This window comes from Talpa occidentalis, unplaced genomic scaffold, assembly GCF_014898055.3.
Source record: "Talpa occidentalis isolate TD23 unplaced genomic scaffold, MPIMG_talOcc4v2.1 talOcc4.18, whole genome shotgun sequence".
NCBI classification, from domain to species: Eukaryota; Metazoa; Chordata; class Mammalia; order Eulipotyphla; family Talpidae; genus Talpa; species Talpa occidentalis.
The window spans coordinates 12,249,962-12,266,890 of record NW_023601851.1 but is presented as its reverse complement, the minus strand read 5'-3'; the positions used below and the strand labels follow the sequence as shown (position 1 = coordinate 12,266,890).

At 44.9% G+C, this 16,929-nt stretch overlaps 1 pseudogene; it reads left to right on the top strand.

The window, feature by feature from the left end:
* Positions 1-373: 373 nt before the first annotated feature.
* Positions 374-2,759, top strand: LOC129146204 (zinc finger protein 678-like; annotated as a pseudogene).
* Positions 2,760-16,929: the final 14,170 nt, after the last annotated feature.

Here is a 16,929-nt window from a genome sequence, read left to right as displayed (position 1 = left end):
TGCTCAACCCGCTGCACCGCTGGGAAGGCCCTGTCCATTTTTTTTTTATAAAGATTTAGTTATTTGGGCCTCCCCAGCAGTGCATTGGGCTCAGTGCTGCGCTGTGAAGCTGTCCGCAGCCTCTGCAATGCCGGTTCAGTCCCACACGGCCAGCAAGGGTCCCACGTGGTGTGCAGACCTCTCCTGTCACACCCGTTGCTCCCCTCAGCAGTGTATTTCATCAGTCTGCCTGTTCTGTTCCCGCTCTGTCTCTGGTGAATCCGGAGACTAAGTTACTTAGTCTAGGTACTAAGTTACTGAGTTACTTAGTTACTTTCCTCCCGCGAATCTGTCCTGTAGTACCCCAGTTCTTGAATAAGTAAATAAATCTTTAAAAAATAATAATAGTAATTCAAAACTTATTCAACATCATGGAATTCATACTGGGCAGAAACCTTACAAATGTGAAGAATGTAAGAAAGCCTTTAAGCTGAAATATGTCTTAGCATCAGAGAATTCATACTGGCCAGAAAGCTTACCAATGTGAAGTGTGTGGCAAAGCCTTTAACAAGAAATCACATCTTACTTGACATCACAGAATTCATACTCGAGAGAAACCTTACAAATGTGAAGAATGTGGCAAAGCCTTTACCTCAATGTCAAGTGTTTCTGACCATTACAAAATTCATACTAGGGAAAAGTCTTATAAATGTAACAAATGTGGCAAAGCCTTTAATAATGATTCAAAACTTACTCAATATAATAAAATTCATACTGGGGAGAAACCTTATAAATGTGAAGAATGTGGGAAAACCTTTAACCAGCCATCACATCTTAGTCAACATCATAGATTCATTCTGGGAAGAAACTTTACAAATGTGAAGAATGTGGCAAAGCCTTTACCCAGAAGTCAGGTCTTACTCTACATCACAGAATTCACATCAGAGAGAAAGGTTAAAATTGTGAAGTAAATTTTTTGACTTTAGTCTTTTTAGCCAGAAGTCCAGAAGTCCAGAAGTTTAACCAGAAGTGGCAAAGTGATTATCCAGAAGTCAAATCATCCTAAGCATCTGAGAGTGCCTACTGAGAGAAACCCATAAATGGAAAGTGAGGAATGGATTGTCCAAATATATGTGTGGAAACCACCAGATTTTCATACTGGAAACTTAAAAGAAGCTTAAATAGGAGAAAGTAATTTATAATGAAAATTAGATACATATTGAGACATTGCAGTGCAGTAGGAAGTTAATTACACTTGCCAGACATTACCTAAAATGAGAATATGGTTATGGAGCATAAACCAAGATTAAAACACTAAATATTAGTGTAATTTAAAAGTTCAAGAGGCCTCCCTGGTGGCACAAGGGGTTAAGTTGCAGCATTGTGAAGCCACTGCAGCACAAGTTCCATCCCCATCCAGGGAGCTGACCCACATGGAGCAGTAGACCTCTCCTGTCTTGCCTGCTGCTCCCTCAGCAGTGTATTTTTGTATATCCACCTATTCTCCTCCCCACTCTGTCTCTGGTGAATCCTCTCACCCCCCCCACCTCTGGCCTATACCCCAGTTCTTGTATGCATAAATAAATACATCTTTAAACAACATAAATAAAAATTGAAGACAATGGTTTGGGTCATGTATAGTTATTTTCTATGTCCTTTCTTATTAGCCATGCTTCAGATATGAATAGATGAATGTAATTCAGCCCTAAATTACTTCTTCTACGTACGTCATGGCTTTCTCCTCATACATACGTAACGTCGTGTTGATTGTTGCTACCTCAAACATCTAAGGGACCCTCCTCTAATGGATGGATTTGCTCACATCTAACTTGCTCTGGCAAATTTAAGATGGCGTCATATATTATGTATGAAGAAAATCTGAATGGATATGCTGTTTGTGGTTGACTCAAAAGATCGATCTAAATCACCCAGAAGAGTCATGGGCTTCATTGCTGGCATAGAAGTCAGATAGAAATGTGAGCCTCCAGTGGGTTCAGAGACCTGGGACACTGATCGCGAAGGACACACAGACAGGAGACTGCTGTGAGCCAGAAGCAATGATTCTTTACCTTTCTCAGCATGGCTATACAGGAATTATGAACAAAGACATCTGCATTTTCTCACAAGTCAGAGAAAGCCAAAACAACCTTGCCTCGCACGCCGTGTACGTGAGCTCATATATGCCACATATGTGAGGCCTTGTGGACATGTCCGCCCCAGTGGACCTCTATTACTAGGTCACAACTGAGGAGACTTCCAAGGATAAAGCAAGTTTGGTGTGTCCCTCCTGAGCAGTTTTCCGTGCTGGTGTATGTGAGTTTTCGCAAATGTTTTGGTCAGCCCTCTCCCTTGCTGTCCTCAGGTCACCTCTCGATCATCCTCATGCAACAAGAAGCATGCTGAAGTTCAAATCATTTCATCCTTTTGTCCTTAGGGAATATACTGACAGTTTCTTAAAGTCCTGATGTCTCTTCATGGTCGTAATAGAGATCATGAATATTATTTGATGTTGTTGCCAAAAGAAATCTTCACAGGCACGTGATGAAAGAGCAGGTGACTTTCACAAAAGGGCATGGAATTCTCGTCCATTCACATTAGCTAAGTGAACAGGCTCTGTGTTGAACACAAACTCTGGGATTCTGATAGCAGAAGGTCCAGATGCTTCTTACATGCCTGAATCCTGACTTTTACAAAACAGCATACAGAGCTCTCTGAATGTCTTGTTTAGACTATATGTGAACTTTATGTATTTTAATAATGCTGATTGATTTTTTTTAATAGAGGCATGTTTTATTTATTTATTTATTTGTTTGTTTGTTTATACATGCACTGGGCACAGGGGAGGCCCTGCTGATTGATTTTTCATGTCATCCTGATGTGTACTTGATCATAAGTTGTTGCCCATCAGCATGAACCAATTCCTCCATGTTAAGGCTTTCGGTCACTGATGAGAACAATCAGGTGGTTGTCTACACAGTGTTACGAAATCACTAGCAGGCTCTGTTCTCGATACCTTATATCTGAAATTGTTTTGACTGCATTTTCAACAACTACACACTTTTTGTTCTGTTAGTAGCCCCGGATATTGTTGAGTGTTTTTAAAATAACACCACAGTATTTTGAAGAATTTTGCAAAACACTTCATGGTATTGGTGCTTTGCCATCCATTTTTTGTACCTAAAGTATCTCTGGGGACTGAAGTGACACTAGACCCTCTTTTAGAGGTTCCTGCTATACTCAGTTATAACACTCTGCATGATCACAAGAAAATACAAATTCTTCACATGACTTCACATGTGGAAATTGTCTTGCCTCTCCTGTCTAGGGGCCTTCCCTTGGTTGGCCCTGGATAAAATCTCCGCAGAACTGACAATTGACAATACTTAGTTACTTCCATTAAGTAATACTGTATTTCTCCCTTCGGTTTACCTGGAGTAATACAGTCTTCAGGATCTTAAGAACACTCCAGTTAGGGACCTTTTCATGGCCTTCAAACACACATTGTCTTAGGTTTGATATTTATTTATTTTTAAAGATTTGTTTTATTTATTTATACAAACACTGGGTATAGTCAGAAGCGCGGGAGGGTGAGAGAATCCACCAGAGCCAGAGCAGGGAACAGAACAGGCAGACTGACGAAATACACTGCTGAGGGGAGCAGCGGGCGGAGAGGTCTGGGCGCCATGTGGGACCTTCGCTGGCGTCCGGGGATTGAACCGGCCCTACAGATGCTGTGGGTAGCTTCACAGCCCGGTGCTCAACCGATGCGCCAAATCGGTTGTATTTTGATACAGTTAGGCAGGTAGGACAGGTGGGGGAGGAGGGGGTTGTGTGGGTGAGAAAGGAATTACATACCACGCTGTTCTGTCTGTCCATCTGTTTAATTTCTTTTTAATCCTCATGTTTTATTTTTTTCCTGCTCATTCTCTGTCCTTGGTCATGTTATATATATTGCTCAGTGTTTCCTTCTCTGATTGCTACTGTCCTGGATCTCCCGTGTATGTGAAGACTTTATATTATTTTATACTCTGCTCATTGAATTTTCCTCTTTAGAGTAGCTTTAATGTGATTTTCAAAATCTTCAAAGGATGAATTGTAACTACTTATGACTGTTTTTACTTATGATTTCTTTTTTTCTGTTGTATAGAGTTATCCTAACCCTTTGTGAATAAGGGGTAACTGAGAATCTTTGTTATTCCTTGTCTCTGTGAATGTCAGTGTCACCTGTGCCTGTGTCAAGGATACTGAATGTTAAGGAAAAATCCTCTTAACCCTTTTTTTTTTGTCACAAGAAATGGAGAGTATTTGTTGAAGGTCCTAATCAATGCATATGTGAATATGCATTGTGTTAACGATCCTCTGCTGGGAGCAGAGGGCACAGCCATGGAATATGGAAGAAACCCCGAACCAGAACCTCTCAGGTCAGTCAGTGCATGCCTATTACAACTCTGAGAAACATGTGATATATTTAATTACGAATTGAAGAAGGTCTCTTTGGCGGTGTAGGGGTCAAGTCTTGCTGCTGTCACTGCAACAGCCTGAGTTCATGTCCCAGCAGAGAGCTAACCTGGCACAGCAACCTCTCTTGTGTCCTCTGCTACTCCCTTACCACTGTATTTCAGTAATAGCTGTCCGTTCTTCTCCCCATTCTGTCTCTGGTGAATCCTCTCACCACCCCCCCCATACCTCTGATCTTAAAAACATTAAAAAAAATTGACAGAAAGGACCCTCTTTTTTTCAATATTTATTTATTTATACAAGCACTGGGTACATTCAGAAGCATGGGAGGGTGAGAGAATTCACCAGAGCCAGAGCTGGGAACAGAACAGGCAGACTGAGGAAGTACACTGCTGAGGGGAGCGACGGGCAGCAGGAGAGGTCTGCAGGCCATGTGGGACCCTCACTGGCCCTCCAGGGATCGAACCAGCGCTGCAGATGCTGTGAGCAGCTTTGCAGCCCAGCGCTCAACCGCTGCGCCATCGGGGAGGCCCAAATGTCTCTTTCTTGACGTGGAGGAGAGTACATGCCTTTGAAAACACCAACATATGACTGTCAACTGTGCCAATGGAGAAATAAAAAGAAAGGAATGTAGATGTGGGATCTTTGTCTGTAACAAGACTCTTAAAGTGACTAAAAAATGACCCTGCATTACCTCCAATCAGTAGGTTTTGTAGGAAAACCGTGACATCCACAAAGCTTGAGGTTTCAATAAATACCATCACAAGTTGTACAGAATCGTTGTAAGAAAGAAGGTATAGAGGCAGAGTGTTAGGTTAAATGCTTCTGAATGAAATGGATATCTACATTTAAATGAACATGTTTACCAAATATTTATGAATTGAAGAAAAAAAATATGAAATAAGTTTTACTACTTCCTTGTCAACCTAGTTTGGCATTAGAAAATCTGTTAATTCATACAGTGGGGAGAATGCATACAGTGGGGAAAGTCTATTACTGTCAGTGTAGGAAGGCTTTCTTCCACAAGTCAGGCCCCTACAAACATCAGATAGCACACACTGGCGAGAACCCCTGTGAATGTCAAGACAGTGGAAAAAATTTCCCCTGTAAGTCATCCCTCACTTACCCATCGCAGAATGCGCACTGGAGAGCAATCCTGTGAATGACACAACTGTAGTCAAACTTCCTTCTGGAAATCAGCCCTCACTGTACATCTGAGATGTTGCACTACAATAAACTCTATGAATGTCCAGAGTATAGGAAAAGTTTCTCCTGAAGTTGGACCTCACTGACCATCAGAGAATTCTCACAGGGGAAAGACCGCATGAATGCCAAGAGTGTGGGAAATCTATCTCAGAAGTAAGTCCTTAGTGTACATCAGACAATTCACACTTCATAGCTTCTTTGCAGTGTCTAGAGTGTAGGGAATCCTCAATTTAGTCCTCTCTAGGGAACTCAAAGGAGAGCTACACTGTGAATATCCAGAATGTAGTAAAGCTTTTTGCTATAAATTCCATATCTCTGGATAGCAGAGAACTCACAGAGGAGAGAAGCTCTGTGACTGTCAGTGCTGCAGGGTCACTTTCTGCCAGAGGGAGCTCTCACGGCATCGGGGTATTCACACAGGGGAGAAACCCTGTGGGGCTAGTGAGCTGGGAATACTTTCTAAGGAAGTCAGACTTCAGTGATCCTAGAAATTTTAAGAGCAGCGTAACACTGGTGGAGACTGTTCACATATTCACACAGCCTTTTGATGCTGTTGGGCAGACCACGTGCATTTCCCTGCCTCGTTGTCCTATGCTGAACCCAGCCCAGGAGGATGTCAGCACAAACAAGGATCATTATTTCTATTTAAACTGCACCCAAAAAGTTGTGCTTCTTCCCAGCTCTCCTTCCCTGTGCTCTGAAGGGCATCTGTTTCCCAGGTTTGCTAAAGGCACTAAAGGGGGAAGACGGTGACATGATTGAGGAAAGGGATTGATTGAGGGGAAGAGTTTCCCAAACTCTCCTGAGCTCTCTTTGTTGTTTCCTTGAAGAAGAGGTATGTGCTTTGTTGAAACTTGCCTTGTGGTGTTTCTCTTCCTGTCAGTCCGTTCTAACCAGTTCGCCTTGTCAGTCTGACTTCCGTGAAAGTTACCAGGCCTTTCCCAGAATTCACACAGGAATGACGGCATTTTGTTTCCTTTTATTCTAAGTTACTCAGTGGAAAAACAAATAGTTTCATGTTCCAATGAAAAGAAAAGGCGACAATTACTCTACCCTAATTCCAGAGTATCCTTAAAGAATGCCCCTTAGAGGGGCCTCCCTGGTGGTGCAAGGGGTTAAGACGCAATCTAGGAAGCTATCCACAGCCACTGCAGCACAACTCGATCTCTGGCCAGAGGTGACCCCCAAGGTGCAGCCCTCTCCTGTCTCCCCGCTGCTCCCCTCAGCAGTGTATTTCAGTCCGTCTGCCTGTTCTGCTCCCCACTCTGTCTCTGGTGAATCCTCTCTCTCTCACACACACACACACACACACATACACACACACCGCACCTCTGGCTTGTACCCCAGCTCTTGTATGCATAAATAAATACATCTTTTAAAAAAATGCCCCTTAGAGGTTACTTCATGCCCAGTGGAGCAGCACTGGTCTGCTGTCCCTATTTTTGAAACCTTTGATCACAACAAAGCGCCCCTGGCCATTACCTGACCTGAGGACTCTGAACATACAGATGAGAGAGGAAAAGTCTGAAGTTTGTCCTGCGGTGGCGCTGGGGAGCCATTGGACAGGAACTCTTACCTGTGCCATTTGAACCGGTCTACCTGAGAGCAGTGAACTGGACCAACACAATTTAGATGGGACCAGGTGCAGTTATACTGTGGAACCAGCAAGAAAAGAAGGAGTTTTCGGACTCCTGAGAACTGGTGATTGTGGACTTTGACCTAGAGGACAGAATCAGCTGCATTTCCCTGCTTTCTGGCAAATGATCTGATTCCTGATAGCAGGAAATAGTCTGAGCTTGTTGACACACTTATCATTTCTTACCATCTACCACATTTTCATCCTAGAAAATCCTTCCCCACTCTCCACTGAGCACAGCGTAGGTTTCTAGTGACTGTGTGCACCCTGAATCAGGACACTTTGAAATGAACATGTGACTTTTACTGTCTCCTGACCCTTGAGGGTAATGGCACAGAGATAAAAGGTGAACAGACCGTCCATTCAAGGGAGATGGTGGGTGGGAGGCACTTAGTGCTGAGTGGTCCTGGGAACTTTGACTTGGGCGGGCTATGTCAGTTCCTCGGTTCAGGTGCAGTATGCTGGGAATTACTCCTTAATGCGTGACTGTGCTCTCTGTCCCCCACTTTTTTCCCTTCCTCGAGCTGTGGGGAAGCACACTTGCCCTGTGACTAATGTAGGTTTCAGCTGTGCAGGTCAATTTACACGCTGATGTTTTCATTGTACAGATTTTAAAATTTGGACATTTGTGAATTTTTTAGGATTTATTTATTTATACAAGAACTGGGGTACAGTGGGAGGGTGAGAGGATTCACCAGAGACAGAGAAGGCAGATTTACTGAAATATACTGCTGAGGGGAGCAGCGGGCACGACAGGAGAGGTCTGCCACGCCATGTGGGACCCTCGCCCCCGGGATCGAACTGGTGCTGCAGAGGCTGAGGACAGCATCATAGCATGGCACTCAACCGCCTGCGCCACCAGGGGAGGCCTGTGACTTTTTTTTAAAGATTGATTTATTGGGCCTCCCCTGGTGGCGCAGCGGTTGAGCGCTGGGCTATGAAGCTGCCTGCAGCCTCTGCAGCGCCAGTTCCATCCCCGGAAAATTTACTTATTTATTCCTACAAGAACTAACGTGTAAGCCAAAGTTCCGGGGTGGAGGTGTGAGAAGATTCACCAGAGAGAGTGGGGAATAGAATAGGCAGATCCCCTAAAATACACTGCTGAGGGGAGCAGTGGGTGAGGAAGGAGAGGTCTGCTGCACCATGTGGGTTGCTCAACTGGCCTGCCTGGGATAGAACTCGTGCTACAGTGGCTGGCAATAGCTTGATAGCACTGACTTAAACCCCCGCACCACCAGGGAGGCCCACATTTGTGGCTTTTTATGACTCACCAACTTTGCATCCTATGTCGTCAAAAATGTTTTAAGGGAGGGGCCTCCTTGGTGGCGCAGGCAGTTGAGCGCAGCGCTGTGAAGCTGTCCGCAGCCTCTGTAGCACTGGTTGGATTCCTGGCAGGCCAGGGAGAATCCCACAGGCATGGCAGGCCTCTCCTGTCTCGCCCGCTGCTCCCCTCAGCAGTGTATTTTGTCAGTCGGCCTGTTCTGTTCTCTGCTCTGTCTCTGGTGAATCCTCTCACCCTACTGCAAATCTGGCCTGTACCCTGGCTATTTTATAAATAAAAATAAATCTTTAAAAAAAATGTTTTAAGGGAAACTTCAGTGTATCATCAGTGCATGAAACATACATAGCCTGTAGTCTGTTTACTGTCATAAAACAGGCATACGCTTTTATAGAATGTTAAAAATCATTAAAACTTGGGCCTCCCCTGGTGGCACAGCGATTGAGGGCTGGGCTGTGAGGCTGCCCACAGCCTCTGCAGCACCGGTTCGATCCCCGGCCGCCAGCGAGGGCCCCACATGGAGCGCAGACCTCTCCTGCCGTGCCCACTGCTCCCCTCAGCAGTGTATTTCGTCAGTCTGCCTGTTCTGCTCCCTACTCTGGCTCTGGTGAATTCTCTTACCCTCCCACGCTCTGACTGTACCCAGTGCTTGTATAAATAAATAAATCTAAAAATCATTAAAATTTAACATAATACACCCTTTGGTTGAGAGCACTGTGAACAAACATGCAGCTTGAATCATTGTTTCATAAAATTATCTAGTTCATTCTTTTCTCCAAGTTTTTGCAGTTGTTATGTAGCTGTTCCTGTTGCTATTCTTCTAGTATCCTCTGTGGTTGCTGGATGTTGCTATTCATGCCCATGGCTGCTGTTTGTCTACCTGGTACCTTTCATGTTGCATTGATCAGTGTTCTCTGGGGCTCTTCTAAATTGACCATAGTGTTCTGTCCAGTGCTGTCAGCCTCTGTAGTGCCATGGGACTAGACAAAGTGTCACCAGTCATGCTGGAATTGCTCTCCACACCCAATGTCATGTTATTAAAATGTTGAACTGTTTGTTGTTGTTTTTTTTTTTTTTTAAGATTTTCTTCTGTATATTTATGCATAGAAAAACCAGGATCTAGGCCAGAGTTATAGGTGGATGAGAGACATTGTTGAAGCAGAACAGGCAGATCTACTGAAATACACTGCTGAGGGGGAGCAGCATGAGAGACCGGAGAGGTCTGCTGTGCTGTGTGGGTCAGCTCCCTGGCCAGGATTAAACTTACACCACAGTGGCTGGTAACAGCTTGATAGAGTTGAGACTTAACCCCTGCACCACCAGGGAGGTCTCACAATGTTGAACTGTTTGATGTCTACTGTGGATTGAGGTCTGTAGGTGTGCTACGACCTTTTAGAAGAGGGTATTTAGCTTAAGGACCAATGAAAACAAAAATATTCTAAAACCATAGCGGTAACTCGACAGGCAGTCCAAACCCTTGCACTTACTCGAAATGCAAAATTTTGTCCATATAAGAAAATATTGCTATGGTTCTATGAGATGGTTCCACTTATAGACAGACCATGTAAGGTTATGAGGTTGAAGAGTATGACACGGTCCTATTAACCTGTTTTGTTTATCATTTTACTGACATTTTATTTTCCCCTAGTTTCTATTAGAATATAGTTTATAATATAGGTATCACGCTACTTTCTGAGTTCAGCGTGTGGAGCTTAACTCAAAAAGGTTAACTCAAGTGGATTGTTCAACTGCGTGGCCAGGGGATTAGTGCCCCAGCACCCACGCTGCTCCAGGCTCAACTGTAGTTTCTTTAGTCTGACTTTCTGCCAAGGAAGAATATCTTCTCTATTTATTTATTCATTTATTTATTTATTTATTTATTTATTTATTTATTTATTTATTTATTTATGCAAGCACTGGGTACAGTCAGAAGCGCGGGAGGGTGAGAGGATTCACCAGAGCCAGAGCGGGGAGCAGAACAGGCAGAAGGACCGAAGTACACTGCTGAGGGGAGCAGCGGGCGGCAGGAGAGGTCTGCGCGCCATGTGGGACCCTCGCGAGCGGCCAGGGATTGAACCGGCACTGCAGAGGCTGCGGGCAGCTTCGCAGCCGAGTGCTCAACCGATGCGCCACCAGGGGAGGCCCAAGGAAGAATATTTTCATGGGAGCTCTTTCTAAAGCTTTTCTATGTGATGGATTTGCATCCTTTTAGGACCTTTTGGGGATTTTGATACATTATAATCCACACCATTGAATTGAAGCCACACCCATATTTTAGAGCAGAAGAACATCATGGAAACTCGGGGGTGATTCAGGGACAGGACTCATCACATTTGAGAGGCCTGTGAGGATTTGCAAGCGACCCTAGAGGAGCAAGAAGGGTTCATGACAATATAATCTTGCCTCAGAGATTTATTCTGAGGTTCCATTTCACTGCTGTGTGCTGAGTGTGATCTTTGAAGTCAGTTCATCTGACTAGAGTAGCTGGAAGGAAGCCTAACTGATTTCTGCCTCCATTTGGTTTTACCCTGGCTGTTCTTCACAGCAGAACGATAGTTCTTTTTCAGTCCTTCTCCTGCTACATCTGCCTTATGCTGTGTGACTCAGGGAGCCATGAATTTCTTGTCTCTGAGGAAGAAACGCCATCTAGGGCCTTCCTGGTGGCCTAGGAGTTAAGTCTCAGCTCTGTCGCTGCTGTGACCTGAAATGATCCCTGACAGGGAGCTGCCCCACATATGGCAGAGCAGACCTCTCCTGTCTCACTTGTTGCTCCGTTTAGCAGTTTCTTTTAGTCAGTCCATGTGTTCTGTTCCTGACTCTGTTGCCAGTGCATCCTCTCACCCCCTGCACCTGTGGCTTACACCCCAGATCTTCTACACAAAATTTGAAAAGTAATAATGAATAAATGCAAAAATATAGATAGAAAAAAAGAAAATGCAAAATATACCAGAATTTGTTGTCCTAGATGATCCACAGATGTGTAGGTAAGAAAGGATTTGCTCAAGAGAAACTAAAGAAATCTCTAAAGATTACAGGGTGAGGCATATATGTGGCCTGACATCTGCATGAAAGTATTCTTGTCTCAGATCAGCTTCATACCTAATTTAGCCTTTCAGCCCTCTGGGTCAGCATAGTGACAGGCTCCAAGGCATGTCAGCCCTGAGAGCATCTGTCCCGTGGTAGCTGCCCTTAGTCTTCTGAGTGGACTTGGCTCCTGTGCTCTCTGCCTCATGATTGTTCCCGCTGCCGGGAATGATGACTTTGGGGAGCAACTAAGTGACTTAGGTAATTAATGTTTCATTTGAAAGTTTCCTTTCCCCTGAGTTTGTCACTGTGTGAAGTGTTCTCTGGGAAGGGAAGTCTCCTTGGACGTGTCGGCTTTTACAAGAGGAGGTTCTGAATCAGCGAGGCCTCTGCCTGTCAGTCTCCATTTCATTCCAGTCACATCAGACATACTGTTCTTTGTGATCTCTAGTTTATGAAAAGAGAACCGTCATCATATACATAGTATGTATTCTGGTGCATAAGATTCTGAAATATAGCTCAGTTCATAGTATAAATAAAAAATTCTAGTATAAACAATGGTAGGAAATTACTTTAATTAGTTCATGTCACTTTCCATGTTTGTTTCCATAGTGCTTTGTAATAGGCATGTCCGTATGTATGTGTTTGTGACTTCCTCAATTGAAAAATTCCTAATTTCAATGATAATTAAAATGTCCATGGTTTCTCTTTCACTAATATCTAGCATCAGTGTAGTATTTGTGTTTTCTGCATTCTCTGCTGTTAACTGTTAGTATGTTTCCACTTAGTTCAGAACCCTGCTGTGTACATTCTTTTAAGGTTGTCAGGACATTTATCTGTGTATACTCTTTCTGATAAACTGGGAAAAACCCAACTTCTACAGTTTATTGGTGTTTAAATATTCTGATAGGATGAATATTAGTTTTTTCCAAACATTTTTGGGGTCCTCCCCGATGGCCAAAGGGGATCCCCTGGCCGGGGATCGAACTCGTGCTGCAGTGGCTGAGGATAGCTTCACAGGTTGGGTGTTAATCCCTTGCGCCACCAGGGAGGCCCCAAATAAGTAAATCTTTAAAAAAAATTTGTATTCATTAAAACCTAGTCCAGTAATATCTAGTATATAACAACTGTTCAAAAAAAGGGTAATATTTGCCATTTTGACCCTGATACAATGTGAGGAACTGCATTTGCCATGAACTTTTTACTTCAAGTTCTGTTACTTTGCTGTTCTATTGCTATTGCTTTTATTTAAGACACACGGGACTGGAGAGATACGCCCATCACATCACTGGGGAGCCTGTCTGGAATGATTAAACTCCCCTCCCCCAGCCCCCGTAACTCCTGAGGCAGCGTCTTCCCCTTCTTATTCATGTTCCCATGAACATTTGCTCCGTTCGCTTCTAGCTCACCATGACTTTCCCATGGGAGACAGTCACAGCAGTTCCCCCGTACTTTCCAGCGGAGTGCTCGGTCATGCGTGTGCTGTGATGCCTTCACTGTTTGCTTTCTCTTCCGCGCATGAGTTGTGTCTATACTCTCTTAATGGCTCTTTTTCCTGAGAGTTATGGAGACAGTAGGGTGTATTTTTCATTACAAGTATCCTGTTAAACAGTCTTGGTCTTTCACCTCAGAGATAACCAGTGTCTCATCTCTCCCTTTTCATTCATTTACAGTTGAACACTTGGACGGACTCACAATTTTTTTTATTTGCTTTTTAAAAATAAATCAAGGTTTCTTGTCCTTCAGGGCTGTGTCTTCTGCGTTCTCCCAGGAGTGGGAAGGCTGGCTTCATAACCGGGTTTGGGAATATGCCCTTCAGTGGAAATGGTGTTGAGTAGAGTAAAGGCGTTTCACTCTCTTGGCTAAATTCATTCCTAGGTATTTAATTATTTTGGATTGAGATGGGATTTTCCCCATTTCTCTTTCACTAGATTGTTTATTGTGCATGGAAATGTGCACGATCTCTGCATGTTCATTCTGTAGACTTCCCTTTCCTGGCTTCATGTATTATTTCTAATCACTTCTTGCTGGCGTCTTTGTGATGTCCTGTGTCTAATCTGCCAGCGAACATTGTTACAGTGTTACTTCCTCCTTCCCCTTTGCTTTTTCATGACTGTCACTAGGTCCTGCTTCAGGTTGGACTTCCAGTTCTTCATTGAATACGTGGGTGAGATGAACATCCTTGTTTTATTTCTGATCTAAAATAAAATCTTTCAGTTTTTCCCCGTGGAGTTGAGGGGGCAGAGCTCTGGCTGGTGGAGAGCTGGCCTGCAGGAGCTGGCTGCAAGCTGCTGGCAAGGGCTGGTTGTAAGATCGCAGGCTAAGGCTGGTGCTCGAGGGAGCTGAAAGCTGACAGGCAGAGGCTGCTGGGCACCGAGCAAGCAAGCAGGGGCTGGTAAGCACAAGAGGCATGTGGAGGCACAAAGCAGCTCGTGGTGGCTCGTTGGATATTTCAGAAATGTTTGCTGCATTTTGTGGGATCGTGATGTGCTTTTCCCGGGCTCTCTTCCATGTGCGATGCTGAAATGTTTGTTTTTATTACAGCGAAATAGTTTGCATGCCGGGACGCATTCCCTTTTTGTCATGTCACATCATCCTCTTCATGTGTTCGTGTTTTCTTCTTCACTGGAGGATTTCGCGAGCCTACTTATCACCCATGTTGTTCTGAAAGTTCCTGATGATCCCTTTCTGAGGTTTCGACATCTGAATCCTGTGGACGTGCTAGGAACAGCCTCGGGAATGTTCCCGGCCTTATGTTGAAAAGTACTGAGGGCAGATGGTGTCTCTGTCAAAGTGTGGGAGCCTTTTCAGGAATTTTCTTTACCGCTCAGGTTTTTCTTCTGTGTGTTTGTTGTGCTTGCAGTGGTGTCCTCGGCCGACAGCGCTGTGTTGGTCGCCCAAGGACAAGTGTCCCCTCTCGGCTGTCAGTTACCCTGCCACGTCCATGACCAAAGCCCCAGGAACCCTCCACCATTTGCCTCTTCACCCCTTTTTCTCTTCCCAGCTCCTCCCTTTCTCCTCTGGCAGCCCCAGTGTTGCAGTCAGATGTCAAGGATTTGTTTGGGTTGCTCTGTGTGGCTCTTTCTCTGTCTCTTTATCGTCCACAGATGTGTGCCGTCTTCCGTGTCTGTGTCCAGCTCCTGACTTATTCTGCCGTGTCCTGCGTCGTGTAATTCCCTCCAGTCCCATGCACGTTTTCAGAAAACAAGAGTTCATCCTGCTTGCAGCCAAGTAGTATTCCAGTGTGTCTGCAGACCGTGTCTGAATCCACTCGTCTGTTGTTGGGCCCTCAGGATGTTTCCAAAGCTTGGCTTTTACAAGCAGTGACGAAAGGGGTGTGTGTGTCCCGTCAGATGGGGTTTGTGTAGTCTTTATAGAGAGCCCCAGGAGGGGGCTGCTGGTCTCATGTCAGATCTATTTTTAATGTGTGCAGCGTCTGTTTTTCAAATCAGTGTTTGCCATAACCCATCACTGTCGCCTTAGGGGATGGACACCACCACGCTCTCTGCTGTGTTCAGCAAGAAATACTTTGGTCATTATTGGGTTTCCCGAGAAGTCAGTCACATCCCTTCCCCTAGAGGACGCTTGTAGCCACGCTGGCTGAGCACAGTGTCTGCTGTGTGTTGACAAATGGCCTTCAGGGTCATGTTTGAAGGGAAATAGCTTCAGACACCAGCTTTCTGCCATTTCACCAATGAGAACTCACCGATAGACACTTCTGCACATCACCTCAGGTCTGCAGAGGCCAGGTGGTGACTATTCGTGGGATCCTTCTCTCCTGGGTCATCAGAGCGTGATCGCAGAGCCCAGCTTGTCTTGTGTCATGTAATTTGTCTGGGTCACCATTTCGTCCTCAGTTAAAATGTTGCTAATAAAATCTGTCTTATAGCAGTGTTATGAAAGGAAATAAAATGATTTCTAAAGGCCTACAGCACAATAGACCCTAATAAATAGTGGGTCTCATTTTTTATTTTTTTTGGGATTCATTTATTTGTGCATACTAGAGCTGGTGTGTAGGCCAGAGGCAGGGGTGAGAGGATTCACTGAGACAGACTGGGGAGCAGAACTGGTGGACTCACTGTAATCCACTGCTGCGGGGAGCAGCGGGCCAGACAGGAGAGGTCTGCTGCCATGTGCGGTCAGCTCCCTGCCTGGGATTGAAGTGGTGCTGCAGTGGCTGTGGTTTGCTTTATCATGCTGAGATTTAACTCCTTGTGGCTCCAGGGAGGCTCTGGTGGCTCTCATTTCAGAGGGCAGGTCAGTGGGGCTAGCAGTGCCTGCTGGGAGGAAGTGAGAGAGGGAAGATTCCACCCAGAGCCTCCAGAGCTTGCAGGACCCCCCCCCCCCGTGAATAAGGTTTGGAGCCAGTTTTTCAGCTACTTTAAATAATTGGTAAGTTAGTTAGCTGGTTCGCTAATGGACTCGTTTTCTGGTTAGCACATTTGTCAGCTAGTTAACTAGGTGGTGAGGTAGCTAGTTAACAGGTTAGCTAGTAGCAGGTGGTCGGCTAGTTACCTACTTAGTTAGCAGGTTAGCCAGCTAGTTAATTTATTCAGCTAGTTAGATAGCTGCTTAGCAAACTAGGTGTCTAGTTTACTAGTCATCCAAGTAACTAGCAGGTTAGCTGGGTCATCAACTAGTTAAACTGGTCTGTTATGTTACTAGTGAGTTTGCTAGTCACCTCATTTATCAGTCAGCCAGATGGTTGTTTAGGTAGCTAGCTAGTCAGCTAGTTTAACATTAGCGAGTTATTCAGCAAATTGGCATCCATGAGTGAGCTCATCAGTCAGCTGGTTAGGTAGATAGCTAGTTAAAGTAGTCATCTTGTTGGTTGGCTAGTTAACTTGTTAGCTGTCCCTTTGTCTGTATCCTATTTCCATCATCATAGCATCCCAGAGAACTGTGACACTACTCTAAGATCCCCCACCCTCAGCCCTGGACGCCTCGGGCCATTTTGTTGCCTGTGTGGCTTTGCTGTCTGCAGAACAGGTATAGTTGGCATCAGGCGTGCAGAGCATTTCCCATTGGCTTCTTTCCCTTTGCGGTAGGCATTTCACTTGGCTCCCCACCTGCTCGTGACCTGGTGACGTCATGCTTGGAGCCGTCATCAGCACTGCACTGTCTGCTTGCACCAGCCTTGTCCCTTCCCCTCCTGAAGGAAATTGCAGATGCTTCCCGGTTTCAGGCGCGTGTCAAGCCGTGTCAGCATCCGTGGTATCATGGATGTGAGTTCGCAGCTCCTGTGGCTGAACACCATGGGGCACAGCCTGGGTCCTGGGATAAGTGTGTTATGATTTCTAAGCAACTCCCAAGCCGTCTTTCAAATTGGTGCCATTATTATTCCCTC